Source organism: Podarcis bocagei, assembly GCF_964188305.1.
Source record: "Podarcis bocagei genome assembly, chromosome: 3".
Classification (NCBI taxonomy): domain Eukaryota; kingdom Metazoa; phylum Chordata; class Lepidosauria; order Squamata; family Lacertidae; genus Podarcis; species Podarcis bocagei.
In genome coordinates, this window is record NC_138127.1 from 44,897,913 (window position 1) to 44,913,040 (window position 15,128).

Genomic DNA, 15,128 nt, shown 5'->3' on the forward strand with positions numbered 1-15,128 from the left:
CCTTAGTCCCAGCCAGGTACAGAGGTTACCTTGCACTTGTCTGAAAAGATGATGGGGACCTATATCTCAGGCAAAGTACATTTCTGTACAAAATTATGGTTACGTATTGCTATAGAATTTCATGATTCTGCTTTCATTTTAATGTTAGTCTATACATGCTATTCAAAACTCAATTTTAAAGAAGACAGAAGACGGAAGTCAGACATATTAGGCAGAAAAGCTTTTTAATTTGGCATCCTGAATACATTATGTTTTATTAATTTCCAAAAATATGTTTTCTCTAGCCCTCCTAGTTTTCCCAAGCCACCTCCCGAGTTTCTATATATTGCTTGCTGTATGTTATCTTGTATTCTTGCAAATCAGAACATTAAAAATAAAATAAATGAAAAAGTATGATTACAGATTGTGTCTTTCCTTAATTATTAAATAATAATTATAACAGTAATTTAGCACAGGTTTAAGGGTATCTCAGAGAAGGCCATTATCATTGGTTTTTCCAACAATGGTATGGCTAAGAAAGTTAAATACCACCCAATGTAGAATTTACATTTCTTCAGAGTATATCCACTGAAATTAATGAACATACTCTTGTAATATTCATTGTTCTTTATTCCATGCTGTGTAAAGCTTAGTTGAAAACCACCCATTGCCACTAAAACAGATGTAGTCTATCAGGCCCAAGATTCGTAGCATGTTATCCAGGGAAGGCATTAGATAATAGGCCTCTGCTTGAAATATTTACGGGAAAGGGTTTAGTGATGAAAATATCAGAATTTGGTATTCTAGTTTTATCATAATAAAGGGGCAATACATTTGTCTAGGCTTCCTACACAACCTGCGGATTGCAAATTGATATCTATTTAAAACCACAGAGTTTCTTTATGCAATATTGTAGGGTGATGAGCAAAAGTGATGGGGCTAACAAATTGAAACAGATGACGTAATCTTGGTGAGCAAGATGTCATTATTCAAAGGAGAATTTAACTAGCAATCCAGGGCCAACATCACTATGGCATGGCAAGGTGAGAGTGAAATGCCAGGTAAAAAAAAGTCACTTGTCATTCTATCTACAGGAATAATTTTTCTCCAATAGTTAACAGTTGAAATTGAATGCCTTTTGGAGCCTGCCCTTGCCATCTTTTTGCGTGTGTTAAATTGACATGAATGTCAGCTGGAATGGCAATTCTGGCTCATGGATGAATTGGTTGGGGTGTCCATTTGAGAAGTTTATGTGAGCTAAAATAATGAAATGCTGACCCTTAGCAGCAATATATGTGTTCATTAAAAGACATTGTTATGTGCCATCCCCAATCTCCGCTGAGCTATAGCAAGATTCCAGGGAGTTCCAGGCACTTAAATCAGGGTTGTGTTTCCATTGGAAAATCAAGGCACAACAGAGGCTGCGGTGTCTTTGTGAAATATGGTTCATTTACACATATTTATACTTGAGCCTTGATGGAGGGAGTGAAGAACACGTTACACCTCAAGAGCATTTCTTCTTGCTTCTCCCATGCTCCTTGGTCTTTGTGCACAGCCACTCCCAGCCAGCACCACGTGGAGTTCTGTCCCCACTTCCTTCTTGCCCTTTCCAGAAAATTCCTGCAAAAGGATGCTTTTTTCCCCTGTGGTGACATCACAACCCCTGTAACCCTGGCAACCTGCCCCTCCCAATTCTTCTGTCTGTGTCCATTACTCAGAGCCAGGGAAAGGACAGCCTTTGTGCTGTCATTTGGTCTTAATGGCCCAGTACTCTTCTCTCTTGGCTTCTTAATGACACCTCTATCTACCTTTTTCACACTTCTCCACAGATAATAGAAGCGTAGAGTTGGAAGGGACCATAAAGGTCATGTTGCCCAACCCCTGCAATGCAGGAATCTTTAGCCCAATATGGGCCTTGAACCCACTACCCGGAGCTATCCCAGACTTCCCATGAAAACATCATAGAAGCCTCCTGTACCCTAGATTGTGCCGTGCTTTGTTCCACTCCACATTCTTAATTCACATTTCTTTTTGGCCAATTTGTGTCCCTCTTTTCTTCCATCAATGTGAATGAGCCCTTTGGACACAAGGCCCTAAGTGTTCCTTGCTTAGTTTAAGGGATGTTTGATCTTGCAAGGTGATACACTGCGGCTGATGAGCCAACCCTGTATCAAGTGTGGGTGTGGAGAAGCCTGATATGTTACACCTCTCTTTCTTGTATCACAAAGAGAGAAAGTCATAACATATGGAATGGGCTTAGTCTTTAAATACCAGTCAAAATTAAATGTAGATTTTGGTTCAGGATTCAACATATCCGTCTGTCTTGGGAGACAAGTAGCACTGTTCAGGAGCACAAAATATGCAATACATCTAGATTGTGTATGAACTATGCAGTGTGTGTGTGTGTGTGTGTTGTGCACCCCCCCCCCGAGTTCTCAGCTTCCATTAATTCTAGAAAAAAAATGTCATGCTAATCTTTCTTATAGCAAGTGCTAGCTACCTGATGTAGTCTGCTAGACTGTCACACTTGGACAGCTTTCTTGATAAATTACACTCCCGTTTTAATGACTGTGTCTGACATGCAGGCAATGAAATGACAAGGCATTCATATGTTGTTAATATAACTCAAGACTATGGCTGACCTTTCAAGAATTTTATTCATAAGAGTTTTGCATTTCATTTTGTTTGGTTAATTAAACTAATTGCATTGCTCAGTGGCCTCTAGCTAGAGACCTGAGCAAAGACTTTACAAGAGGGACCTTTAAAATAACTCAGCAGAAGCAAGCTTCCTGCTACTTGTATGGTGTCACTGCAGAAGGACTTCCGTATAATTTCTTTGGCAGCTTTCTGAAGTACAACTTCTTATATTTAGGGCTGTCAATCAATAAAACACTTAAAAATACCTAACCTAAGTAGTGTGATTGCTGGGTAGATGCTCATGATAAATAAACCTCTTAGATTATTTCTTTTGAATGAAGGCTTATTAACTAACTTTCACCAGTTTTAACAAAACATATCATGCAAGCCAGTGCCTTTGTGCCATAGGAATTTATTTGGGTGAGGAAGGAGTGCTTGGCCCTGACACTCTTGCCGTCTGAACGAAACAAAGTTTATGAATCCTGGAATGATCATCCAAAAATGTCTAGTGAACAGGACTGGGCAATCTGATTAGAAATATTGCATAAGCAAGCAGCTGGTTCAAAGAAAGATATTATCCTACCTAATTTTGCAAGGAAAGGTGATGGGCACATGAGTCAGAGTTATGAGTTGTGGTCATGAATGGATTAGAGGTCAAACACCAGGTTGAATAGATAAGGTAAGGGTAGAGGAGGAAGGGGAGGGCAGGGGTGCCAACTTGAACAAAATATTGGGGGGGGGGGCAAGTAAGCACTGCCCTGCATAACTGATCACATGATGTAGTGCAATGACACTATTTGAATGGCAATGCCCATCAATTTTAGGGGGGGATTCCAGCCCCCTCAAATATTTTATTGGGAGGTCTGAAGACCACTTGCCCCTTAGGAGTTGATTAACCAGTGTTGTATTGTCAACCAGTGTGACAGGTTTCTCAAACAGCTGGACTAGCTTCGAAGGATGTCACCGCCACCATTTAAAAAAAGAAAAGAAAAAACACCAACCAGTTTAAGGTCAGGTGTGAAGCATGGAATGCCTGTGACCAACAAAGCTGTCGCACATTATGCTGCTCCTCAATTACCTTACAGCACATCTGAACCTTACTGTATCACTAGAGGAATCTTCCTGTGAACTGACCTAATTTTGTCAATTTTTGGCACTTTTTAACTTGCTGTATCTGTGCCAATTTTTATCAGATAAGTTTATACTTTCATATATCCCACCAGGTAGATTCTGTATGCTAAGTTTACTCCCTGTGCACCTATAATTTGAACTACAATTTGAACAGTAGCATTTTGTTGTGGAGATATCTCTGCATGCATTCACTTCTGCCGTTGCACATTTTGAAACCAGCATATTTTTTCTCACTCTTTTTAAAACCAATGACAGGAATTTCCCCTGGTTATGTAAATGACGCAGGTAATTTGATGTTCTGTACCCAGAGTGAGTTAATATGAAATAATTTCACAAGATGGCATGATTCAGGCATAGAAAGCAGAAGATAATGGTAATTTATCTGCTTCTTGAATTCAGGACACCCTACTTATTCCCAGCGAGAATTACGCTTTGCTTCTTCCTTGTTTCGTTAGTTCATCTAGAGGTCCCTGGTGGAATTTTTAAGAGAGATGGTATTAGTAATGCTCATGGCATCATCCACGTGTAAGGAGTCTGTTGTTATGGAATCAGATAGTAAAATCGCACAATACATTTCTTTTCCTTCCAGGAAGCAGAAGGTGACAATTTCTTGTGCCATTAATTTCATTGACATAGTCAGCTCCTTCAAATATTTTGATGACACACATCAGCTTAAGGCACTTGCTGAAATTTCCTATGTTAAAGGAATAGCAAAATGCACACTGAAGGCACATCCTAATATATCGTATGTGTGGGCAATTCCCATAGTTCAGAGCTTTCCAAACTGTGTGTTGCAACATGTTAGTGTGTCAGCTGCAGTGTGTAGGTGTGTCATGCTCCCCACTCTCCTCCTGGAACTAGAAAGTGGTTAGGTTAACCTCTGGTTTGCTAGTAAAACTGAATTACTGTGTCACGAAATGATACATGTCTAAAAAATGTGTCGCCAACATGAAATGTTCAGAAAGCTCTGCCACAGTTCATGCCTCAGCAATGTCCACATAGCTGACAGGAAGAACTGTGGCACCAGCAGGTGGTGTACATTGTATATAGTTAGCTTCTCACCCTGGGACAAGTGAAACAACTCCTCTACTTTAGGCTGTGTGCCTCAGCCACCCCTATCAGGTAAACAATAAGTCATCATCTTGTCAACAGCTCCCTGCTGTTGTACACACTGCATATTTCTTAACGGTTACAATTATTCAGAGAGAATTTCATCACACCCACTCAACATTATACAGCTAGGTTGAAACTGAAAAACTGAAAACAGTACCCAAGCATTCACTCAGAAACATGTTGTAATGATGATGGCCCACAGCTTGACAGCCATGGAAGATGCCCTACAGGCAGGAACACAACCAGTGTCTCATCAATGTCTCACCATGGCCTCAACCTCAACCCCAGAAGGCTGACTTGTAAAATACAATGGTTGATGGTCCCCAAAGTCACCGAGAGAGCAAGGAGACCTAACAGAGTCACCCACCCATATCTCCACGACCTTCTTTCTCAGCTCTGGCAGGGAGGTTGTTGCATGGTGGGGTGGGTGGGACTTCAACAGGATCTCAATGACCCAACACTATGTGCAGATCCTTAACCCAATCCTACTGGCTTCCTGATGAAAGATGAAATCGTGGAAACAGCAGAGGTTCTGTCAGTGTCTTGGTTCATTCACCAAAGGGGAGATCTCTGAGAGGCCCTAGTCTGCTGTTCTCATCACAGAAGAGAAACAGGCTAAATAGCCGCTTTGCCCATTCCACATGCATAGGTGGAAGAAGCTGTGGTGCCTATTAAGGGGAGAGATTTTGGAATCTGGATGTGCTAGGTCAAACAGGAAGCTTCTATGAGCCAGGCTGACCCTTGTGGAGGCTCCCTGCCCAGTTCAGGACCCTGAAAGACCATACGGAAGGCCGGTATGGTACAGGAAGTACTTAAGTACAGGAAACTCCACACTTCAAATGTTTGCCTTCCAAATGATGGAAGGTGATGGGAACAGGGACAGCAGAGTTAGCATGCTCATCCCCCCTGTCTCTTGCATGTTAAATCAACAAAGAAGTAGAATGTCTGTTCCTTCTACCCTCTTCATTGTCCTTTTCATATTTATGAGAGAATGGTGTTCATCAGTGCAAAATAGTTGTTCAGTAACAGGTAAAGGTAAAGGACCCCTGACAGTTAAGTCCAGTTGCGAACGACTCTGGCGTTGCGGCACTCATCTTGCTTTACTGGCCGAGGGAGCAGACGTTTGTCCGCAGACAGTTTTTCTGGGTCATGTGGCCAGCATGACTAAGCTGCTTCTGGAGAAACTAGAGCAGCACACGGAAACGCCATTTACCTTCCCGCCGGAGCGGTTCCTATTTATCTACTTGTACTTTGACGTGCTTTCGAACTGCTAGGTTGGCAGGAGCTGGGACCGAGCAATGGGAACTCACCCCGTCGCGGGGATTTGAACCACCGACCTTCTGATCGGCAAGCCCTAGGCTCTGTGGTTTAGACCACAGTGCCACCCACGTCCCCTAAGTTGTTCAGTAGAAATCAATAAATAGCAACATGGATGGAAAAGAACAGAAGGCGGAAATGATGGTTAATCACATGGGTAAACACACAGAGGCTGTAATCTGTGCTCTCTGCCCCCATGGTAAACCTAGTATTACCATGAGACAGGCTTCTCTAGGTTGCCAAAGTATTTGTGGAAGGGGTGTAACAAAGGTCCCAAGGTGTTGCAGGAAGCTCCAGGTGGCAGTCCGCTTGTCCATGCAATTACAGCCACCACATGGGACATTTTTAAACAAATGACTGTGTTGCAACCAATATCCTATGTTGTCAGCAATAACTTGTATCCACCTTGATTTTATAGCACCAGTGTATTATCAGTGTAAATATCTCCACTTTTGTTACTGGGGGGGGGGGGAGATTGGTATACCCTCTAGTTACAGGTATCCATTTCTCCTTTTGAGATATGAACATGGTCATTTGTTTCCCACGTCAATGGAATGATTTGCTTCCTGAGTCAACAAGTGATATGTTCTGGGCTTTTATTACCACAGTAGGGAAGGATTATGTACCCAGAGCAGCTGTTGGGCAGCAACATGATCACTACGGATTGTTTGTTTGCTTACTAAAGAAAGATGCAGTAGCAGAGGCCACTCATCTTCTCTCTCTTGTCCGCAAGTTTCTAGGGATAATTATGCTTTTAGAAGAGTGTAAAATGTAGAACACAAGTGCATAAAACAGTTGGATCATGTGTGCTTGAAATTCGTTCTGATCTGAAGTAAAACTTAATCAACTACAATTGTCTTTTTAAAAAGAACTTCAAGAATGTGTGAGAGAGACAGGAAGAGACTACAGAGTTAAATTCCCCATGTTAAAAAGTTGCAATTTCTGGCCATGTTCCTGACCGTACATAAATCTGTTTGTTGGAAATAAGCATTCCTCCAAAGTCTCAACAACAATAAATCTGGCTGATGTGTTTTAAAGGATGTGTCACTTTATTAGTTAGATGGCTTGCTAATTTCTCCAAACTGCTCCAAACACTTTACACCATCAGCACCAGGCCTCTTACAGTTCCTTGAGCAATTTTCAGGAATGGGGTGAAGAAGCCATCAAAGGCTTTCTGCATAAAACCAGATGCAAAAGAAAAACTCTGCTCATCCTCAAGCACATTCCTCTCTTTTATTATAATTCACAGACTCTAATGAAAACAAATCCCAATATTAAGCACAGGCTGAAATCACACCCTAGCAAAGTTGTCCTAAATTCGGAAATGTTTTGCTCTGGACACCTCACACTTACAAGAAACTTAAACTTTATCCACCCAGCCCAGAAGGTTGTGTCTGGGAAACTGCCTCTCCTGAGCTGGGAAACGGTCCAGAGGTCATTCCAGCTGTAAGCGCCGCCGCAAACTTTCCCGCTGTCTTGCTAATTCCAAAGTTGCTGCCGGCAGTTCTCTCCACACTGACCCCTTCCTGAGCTTCTTTGATCTTCTGCGAGTTCTCGCTCAAAGTAGCAGCGCACCGAGAGGGGGAGCAAAGGAAAGAGAAACGAGTGAAGTCCCGTTAGGAACTGCTCCAGATTTATCATATTTTGGGGGTGGGGGTGGGCAGACAGCAGAGTCTTGTGTCAAGTTAAAGGCGGCTGCAGCTTCATCATGGCATAAGCTTTCGTGGACCATCATCAGACCAGTTGCAAGAAGTGTTACCCATCCCCCCCAAGTTGGCAGTAATACGGTAAGTTGTGGGTGGTAGTAAGTTGCGATCTTCGAGGGCAATGCAAAAAGGGCGTCCGTCCCCCCCGCCAAGCACAACATGTCGAAACCTAAGTTCTCCAGGCACCGTTTCTGCCGCGGTTTCCTACGCCTACCGCCAAGAGTAGTTGGCCGATGATCCGCGCGATTTGAAAAGGCAAAAAGAAACCCGATTTTCTTCCTGGCCCCTTTCAGCTGCGATTCCCAGTCACGCAAATGCCCCCGTGTTATCGCCCTCTCCCGATCATAAACACAGGATCTTGGATTATATAATTAGGGTGGAAATTAAGAGTTCCGACTGGCGTTCGTTTATTATCTCTCGCCCCGCGGCTCTCACCATCGCCACGCAAATGAGCGCGGCATCAAAGCGGGTCTTCCCACCACTCCGCCCTTCCAGGCACGCTTGGGAGCAGGCGGGCGAGAAGTCTGCGCCTCCCTGCGGGTGTTGCTGGGACTCCACCTCCCATCAACCGCAGCCAGCATGGGATGATGGAAATTGGAGTACCAGCAACAGCTGAAGAGCCACAGCGATTGATCGCAGAGCCAGCAGCTGCCGCGGATTAATTCGCAGAAAGAGGTTCATCCTTCCAAAAATCCCCGCTGAGCTTTCTTTGCGCGTCGCTGCTAGTGGGGAAGACGCGCTTGGATATTGGCAGAGCCCCCCCGCGCGGCTACTTGGACTCATTTGGGACAAAGAGCGGGATATAAATTTAAGAAATAATTAGCACACGCACCCCTGTGTGTGTGTATGAGAGAGAGAGAGAGAGAGAGAGAGAGAGAGAAGAAGAAGAAGAAGAAGAAGAAGAAGAAGAAGAAGAAGAAGAAGAACCTATTTATATGTCCCAAATATAAAGGCTGGTTGGAGTGGGCGCTCTTCTCCTTTCAGCCCTAAGCGCGGGAACGGGTGGAATTGAAAGGAGCAGCGGGAGACGTTTCACGCCTTTCTTCAGCGTCACCCCTGGACGCAAGGCGCCGATAGTTTGTGCCCTGGCGACTCGCCTTACGACTCCGGCTCGGGAGAGTTCATATCTAGGGAGGAGGGGTGTGTGTGAAGAAGGAACCAGGTCACGCGACCTCTTGAATCAACGGAGAGCTGAAAACTTTTCGAGCTTGCCTGTCTCCTCCTCTCTTCCCTCAGAGAGAGAGAAAGAGACACGCCTCCCATTGGTCGCCGCCGAGGAGGGGCCCTGTGTCCCCGCCCCCCAGAAGAGAAACTCCCACCAAGGGCACCTCTGCTTTCCCCACGGATGAGCCGGGGGGCTGCAACATCTGGCTGGCTGCGCAGCAGTGGAGGTGAGAGGGAACGGCTAGCTCGAGTCCGCGCGCCACGGCGGGACTTTGGCTGGAGCCCGAAATAAATGCCCCCCCTCCGCTGCAGCCCACCCCCCTCCCCGGCCCCTTCTGCCCCCGCCTCCCACTCCCGCGCCCCCTTCATGGCTTTGTCTGCCTGAGCCCCTGCGAGGCGGAGGCGGCGGCGCGCGGGGAGCATGGAGAGACGCGCTCGCGGTCTGGCTCGCGCGGAGCCTCCCCTGGTGTGAAGGCACCCGAGAGGCGGAGAAGCCCGCCGGGAAGAGCACGGCAGCCGCCGGACCCTCGGAGACCCCGCGCACTTGCTGCAGGTAATTCGCGGCAGCGGCGGAGCGGGAGGGACCTGAAACCCTTTCGGCGTCTTTCTTTCCGTAAAGGAGATGCCCGACCGTCTTCGTAGGAGGGCGAACGGGATTCGCAGCGATCCTTAGGATTCCCAGCTGACGGAAGGAGCAACTCTTTGTTCTTCGCGTTGTTCCTCGCCCGCCTCCCATATGTATATTTTAACATGCACTTGTCGGAGCTGGGGGGGGGGTCTGTTGCAATAGATTTCAATTGGATAGGGGGCAGAGTGATAAAATGGGGGAGGCAGCGTTCCCTTAAATGGGGCACCCTTGCCCAAAAAAGGGCCACGGCACGTGAAGAGTCTCCCCGCTGCTCTGTGCAGCTGCTACACCCTCTTTTGTCTGGCTCTGAAATTCTTCAGGAACAATTCCTTACCAGCTTCAAGGCGCAAGAAATGGACGGGGAAAACGCTGGCATTCGTCCAAGGGTAGTTTCTTGTCTATTTTTAAAGGAACTTGGCATTTTCTATTTAAATTTTTGTGCTGGTTTACACACACAACACACAATCACACTTGCTTTGCCGAATATTTACAGGGATGAGAGGGACAGATGGAAACTATCAAGGGGAGTGTACTTTTCCCATGACAGAAATGAAAAGAAACACATGCCGTTCTTCCCTTAAATCAGGTTAGGGTTTCAGTCTGGATTGTTAATTGACCAGACAGATGGTTGTAAGAAGCATGTCATGCTCAGATGACCTGTTAATGAAGAATTTAAATAGCCCATGTTTAAAATTAACAAGGTCTTGGTCACATTACATAGAATTCAGGCCATCTGCTCCTTTACGGTAGTACATAAAAAGTGTAGAGATTTTCCTAGTTTAAAATTTTCAGGAATGGAAGAACTGTTAGTTTGTGTCCATTTAAACAGCAGTAGAGAAACTACACTTGAAAAGTGGGATCCCAAGTAAAACCGAAAATGAAAGCTCAGATAACAAATTCTGGATAAATTGAAGTTCTCAGAAGTTGTGCGTGAGAGGGTTGTGCATTTGGTACATATTCTTCAACAGACATTTTTCTGTAGTATCAGCTTTACTTTTGACTCCCACTACCAAATATAGCATTCAATAAGTGTGCTTTTATCATATAAGTTGCAATCTTGCACACAGTGTGTCTGCTTAAAGCTCATTGACGTCACAGTTAATTGGCCGCAAATTGTGTTCAGGATTGCAACCAGGTATTTAGATATGGAATTATCCTGCTCAGTAAAACTACACCTCAAAAAATAATAATCCGTATTTTGGGATTTGGTTCTGTAACTTGGTGTTGTCTGATATCATACAAGTAAAGCACACGCCGAATTTCTATTTGCATATAATGGACCTCATGAGAGAAACATTTCTCCCTTTTGAGTTTTTGAAAAGGGTCTACTAAGAAGAAGCTATATTCTTAGTAGATTGAAGTATGAAATAGTTGAATGATTTGGCAATAGTGCTTCATCTTGTTTCTAAACGGGAACATTTTAGTGTCTACATCATGTTGCCAGTAACATTTCTTTTCTAGCAAAATACTTGTTAGAGTATAATTAAGAGGCAATTTCAGTAATTTAGTGCATGGATAACAATTAGTCTTTTGTCCTGAGCAGAAAGCAGTGTTCATGCAGAGAAAAGCTCAAGTGCAGATATATAGCAATTTGGAGAAGAAATCATATGTAATTTGTATTGTGTTGGCATAGGAACATATTTTACTTGTTGCTCTTTCATTGACATCAGTGTGATTCAGATGGAAGTGCACTGCAAGGAGAGCGAAAAAACAAAACCGACCTGAAGTCACAGTCCATGTTCACCCTTCACAATAGAGGTGCTGGCTTATCATGGTTTATTGCAGGGGTCAGCAAACTTTTTCTGCAGGGGGCTGGTCCACTGTCCCTCAGAATTTGGGGGGGGGGGCGGACTATATGTTTTTTGGGGAAATCCCCTCCACTGAAACACCCCTCCCTTCTCCACAGCACTGGACGAGCCCCAGTGGCTGCTTACCTGTGCCTTGCAAGTGGCAGGGGCTGATGGCGGCAGCGGCGGAGGGACGATGAGCAGCGTGAAAGGGCTGGCTCCGGAGAGGGGCTGCTTAAAATGGCGCTCAGCCAACTGTGGCTCAACAAAGCCCAGCCCCCTTTGTCCTCTAGGCAGGGCGGGGTGAAGCCAGGAGGAGAGAGGGAGGAGGTGCCGCAGTGGTGTGTGTGAGGTGGGGGGGAATGGCGCAGCCCAAACAATCAAAATCCTCACGCCAATCCACACGGCAATTTCTGGACCATCGGCGGGCCGGATCCAGAAGGCAATTGGGCCAGATTTGGTCCCCGGGCCTTAGTTTGCCAACCCATGTTTTATTGGGTATGTGCAGCATGATGGTGCACACTGCCCAATCACTTCCGCCTCTCCCTGGCATCAGTGAGAGAAACAAACTAAACTTGACATCCAAACCCTGGTTCCTGGTTTGTTTTCTCCTAACAAGCCAGGATCACTAGCCAGCCTTAAAACATGGTTTGTAGTTGGCTTACAAACAGTGGGTTGTTAGGGAGCAGCAAACCAAGACACTTAATTACCGTTGCTTGATTTGTTTCTTCCCACTTGTGCCAGGAAAGAAGTGGAGTAGGGGCCATCAGGTATGCTGCTCATTCACAACAGACTATGGCAAACCAGCAACCCTGCCATATGGTGACATGCAAATGTGGCCACTCCTTCCTTCACATGTGGAAAGTTTGGGTCAAATTAAGACTGCCTGTCCTCGTATGCAGATCTTGGACTTATTGAGTGGCCCTGAAATGAGCATGCAGCTTCAGGTCTTGAGGGAACATGCATATGCATAATGCTTCACACAAATAAAGCTTTTCATACCTGCAGGTCTTCTGTGAGACTTATCTCTTTCATATACACCAGGGATGGGAAGTCTGTGACTCTTCAGATGCTGTTGGACTCCAGATCCTGTCAGCCCAGCTAATGGTCAGGGATGGTGGGAAGGCTACAGTTTCCCCATCCCTGATGTACACACTGACACCTTCCTCCTCAATACTTGCACATTTCCTCACACACTGCTGCTTAAATGCACTTTACCTTTGCCTCTTGTCTCTTTCTCTTATCCAAGCTCTCCTCATCGCTACTAATGGAGAAGAGAGATCTGAAAGAAAGCCTTCATCAAGGACATACAAGGCTTCACAAATGTTTTCAGATGTATCTGGATAACCTTGCACCCTGTATTATCTGAATAGTGTCTCTGTGTGCATTAATGGGGGGAAAGTGTGCCATTATGAATACAGCCCCCTTTTTATGGATGGAGGATTTTATGGATGCAGGATGGAGATTGAATTCCATGTCAGGGAAACATAGGAAGGAAGATTCCTTATACTGAATCATACCACTGATTAATCTAGTTTTGTATTGCATGCACTGACTGGCAGGAGGTCTAGGATTTCAGACACAAGTCTTTTGTAGTTCCACCTGCAGTTGCTGGGAACTGAACATGGAAAACTTCTCTTTGCAGTACCAGTGGCGTAGCGTGGGTTGTCAGCACCCGGGGCAAGGCAAGTAGTTTGCGCCCCCTAACCCGTGGATTTGTGCCCCCTAACCCATGGATTTGCGCCCCCTAACCCTAACCCCCAGATGTTGCGCCCGGTGCGGCCGGCCCCCCCTGCACCCCCCACGCTACGCCACTGTGCAGTACATACATTCTACCAGCTAGCTATGCTCCTCATGATGACAGTGTGGGAAGCAGTACTATATCCTGGCTGGTTTTTCCTAGTGGCCGAAAAATATGCCTAATTTGGCCGTGGCGCCTCATTCTACTTTCTTACCGAATATTCTTAGCACAGACATACACAAGCCTAGTGCAGGAACCTTTGTTGTGATAACCTGAAAAGTCTGGCTGCATTCAGGTAGCAACCTTCTTACAGCACTGATTATGACTGCATTCACACGGCCCTTTATTCTGTTTTTGACATTTCCCTAACTGTTGATTTCTGCATTGTATTTGAGCCGTAACATGACATAAAAGCCACTTCCACAAATATAGGGGATTATAGTGCAAGCTATTTCCATGTTACGTGCTTCTAGAAAAAAAACCATCTGCAAATAACACAGAAATGAGCACTAAAATTGTGCTATATACCACTAAATTTGTGGAAGTGGCCTTTATATAATGCAGAAATTGTAAGGAAAATATTGGGGAAACTGGCATAAACTGCCATGTGAATGCTGAATATGTGACTTACTGAATGGCATCCTATTTGGGTGGGAAAATTCAGGGAACTGATCAGGGCATCCTTTGTTTAGACCAGTTGGAACAAACTGGCCTCCAGGTGTTAGACTGCATCTCCCATCATGATCCTTTGAAGGAGGGGGGAATTTAGCACTCAGATAAAGAAAGATGTTTTGACTAAGTTTATAGAACTAATATTAAGTGGGCATTCCTCTGATGTTGGCACCATTGTCATGGTTTGTAGCATTGGCACAACATTATGGTTTATAATGTGTCTTTGGTGACGATGCGTCTTTGGATGTCCTTTGTCCTTAATGCACGAGGGAAAATCATATAATCCAGATGATGATGATGATGATGCCATCAGTTGTGGAAGAGTCATTAACAACCCCTCACTATGTGCATGAAGTTGAAACATACATTAGATATATGCAAAGGAATAGGGCAGGTGAAACGATAATACAGTGGTACCTCGGGTTACATAGTTTCAGGTTACATACGCTTCAAGTTACACACTCCGCTAACCTAGAAATAGTGCTTCAGGTTAAGAACTTTGCTTCAGGATAAGAACAGAAATCGGGCTCCGGTGGCGCAGCGGCAGCAGGAGGCCCCATTAGCTAAAGCGGTGCTTCAGGTTAAGAACAGTTTCAGGTTAAGAACGGACCTCCAGAACGAATTAAGTACTTAACCCGAGGTACCACTGTAGCACCCTTTAATTATGCTTGGTTTTATAACAGAATTAATTTAGCAAAGATAACATTACATGATATGAAGTGTGATAATTTTTCAATATGGTCCAGAACCTTCCCAATTAAGGTTTGCGGCGTCTTTAAAGAAATTACTGTAATTAAAAATGATATGTGTAGGAAAATAACAAGCACCCCATAGATAAATTAAATCTGGCATAGATTGATGAGTTTGTAGAGAGGACTGCTGACCCTTGATGCTTGGTGAAGAATCTCAGTGTAAAAAAGTTGTACTTGAGTATATTCAATTTAAAGCCACTGTCTTGGCTGATGACAGCAGGGTTGAATGTGAGATGAAACCCTTTGTACAGTGGCATGGGATTAATTTCTCACTGTTACCAATGCCAAACGTATGTGTCACTGGACCCTATCACAAGCAGCAGCCCTTTCCTAACACATTCATACTGGCACGAAACCCCTTCGTTGTTAGCATAATCTGTACTTACCAACCTTTTTACTGGCTGTGCTCCTTTGTCTTTGTCAACTTGTTGACTGGCGAAAATGAAAAGCTAAGTCTGCTTCATTTCTGCTTGTTGAATGGCTTCTAAAAGCACAAAGCAG

The 15,128-nt window shown here is 44.7% G+C and overlaps 2 protein-coding genes across 5 annotated transcripts in view; one reads left to right on the forward strand and one right to left on the reverse strand.

Annotated features, from left to right (window-relative positions):
• Window positions 1-10,280, reverse strand: part of SAMD3 (sterile alpha motif domain containing 3) — a 49,067-nt gene extending 38,787 nt beyond the window's left edge. For all 3 annotated transcript variants that reach the window (XM_081187739.1, XM_081187736.1, XM_081187738.1), the window contains exon 1: window positions 10,010-10,280. The gene's annotated coding sequence lies outside the window, so the exon portion shown is untranslated. The remainder of the gene's footprint in view (window positions 1-10,009) is intronic.
• TMEM200A (transmembrane protein 200A) overlaps window positions 8,993-15,128 on the forward strand; it is a 45,267-nt gene continuing 39,131 nt past the window's right edge. Inside the window, exon 1 of one of the 2 annotated variants that reach the window (XM_081187743.1) lies at window positions 8,993-9,600. The gene's annotated coding sequence lies outside the window, so the exon portion shown is untranslated. The remainder of the gene's footprint in view (window positions 9,601-15,128) is intronic. The other variant, XM_081187742.1, reaches the window with a different exon arrangement.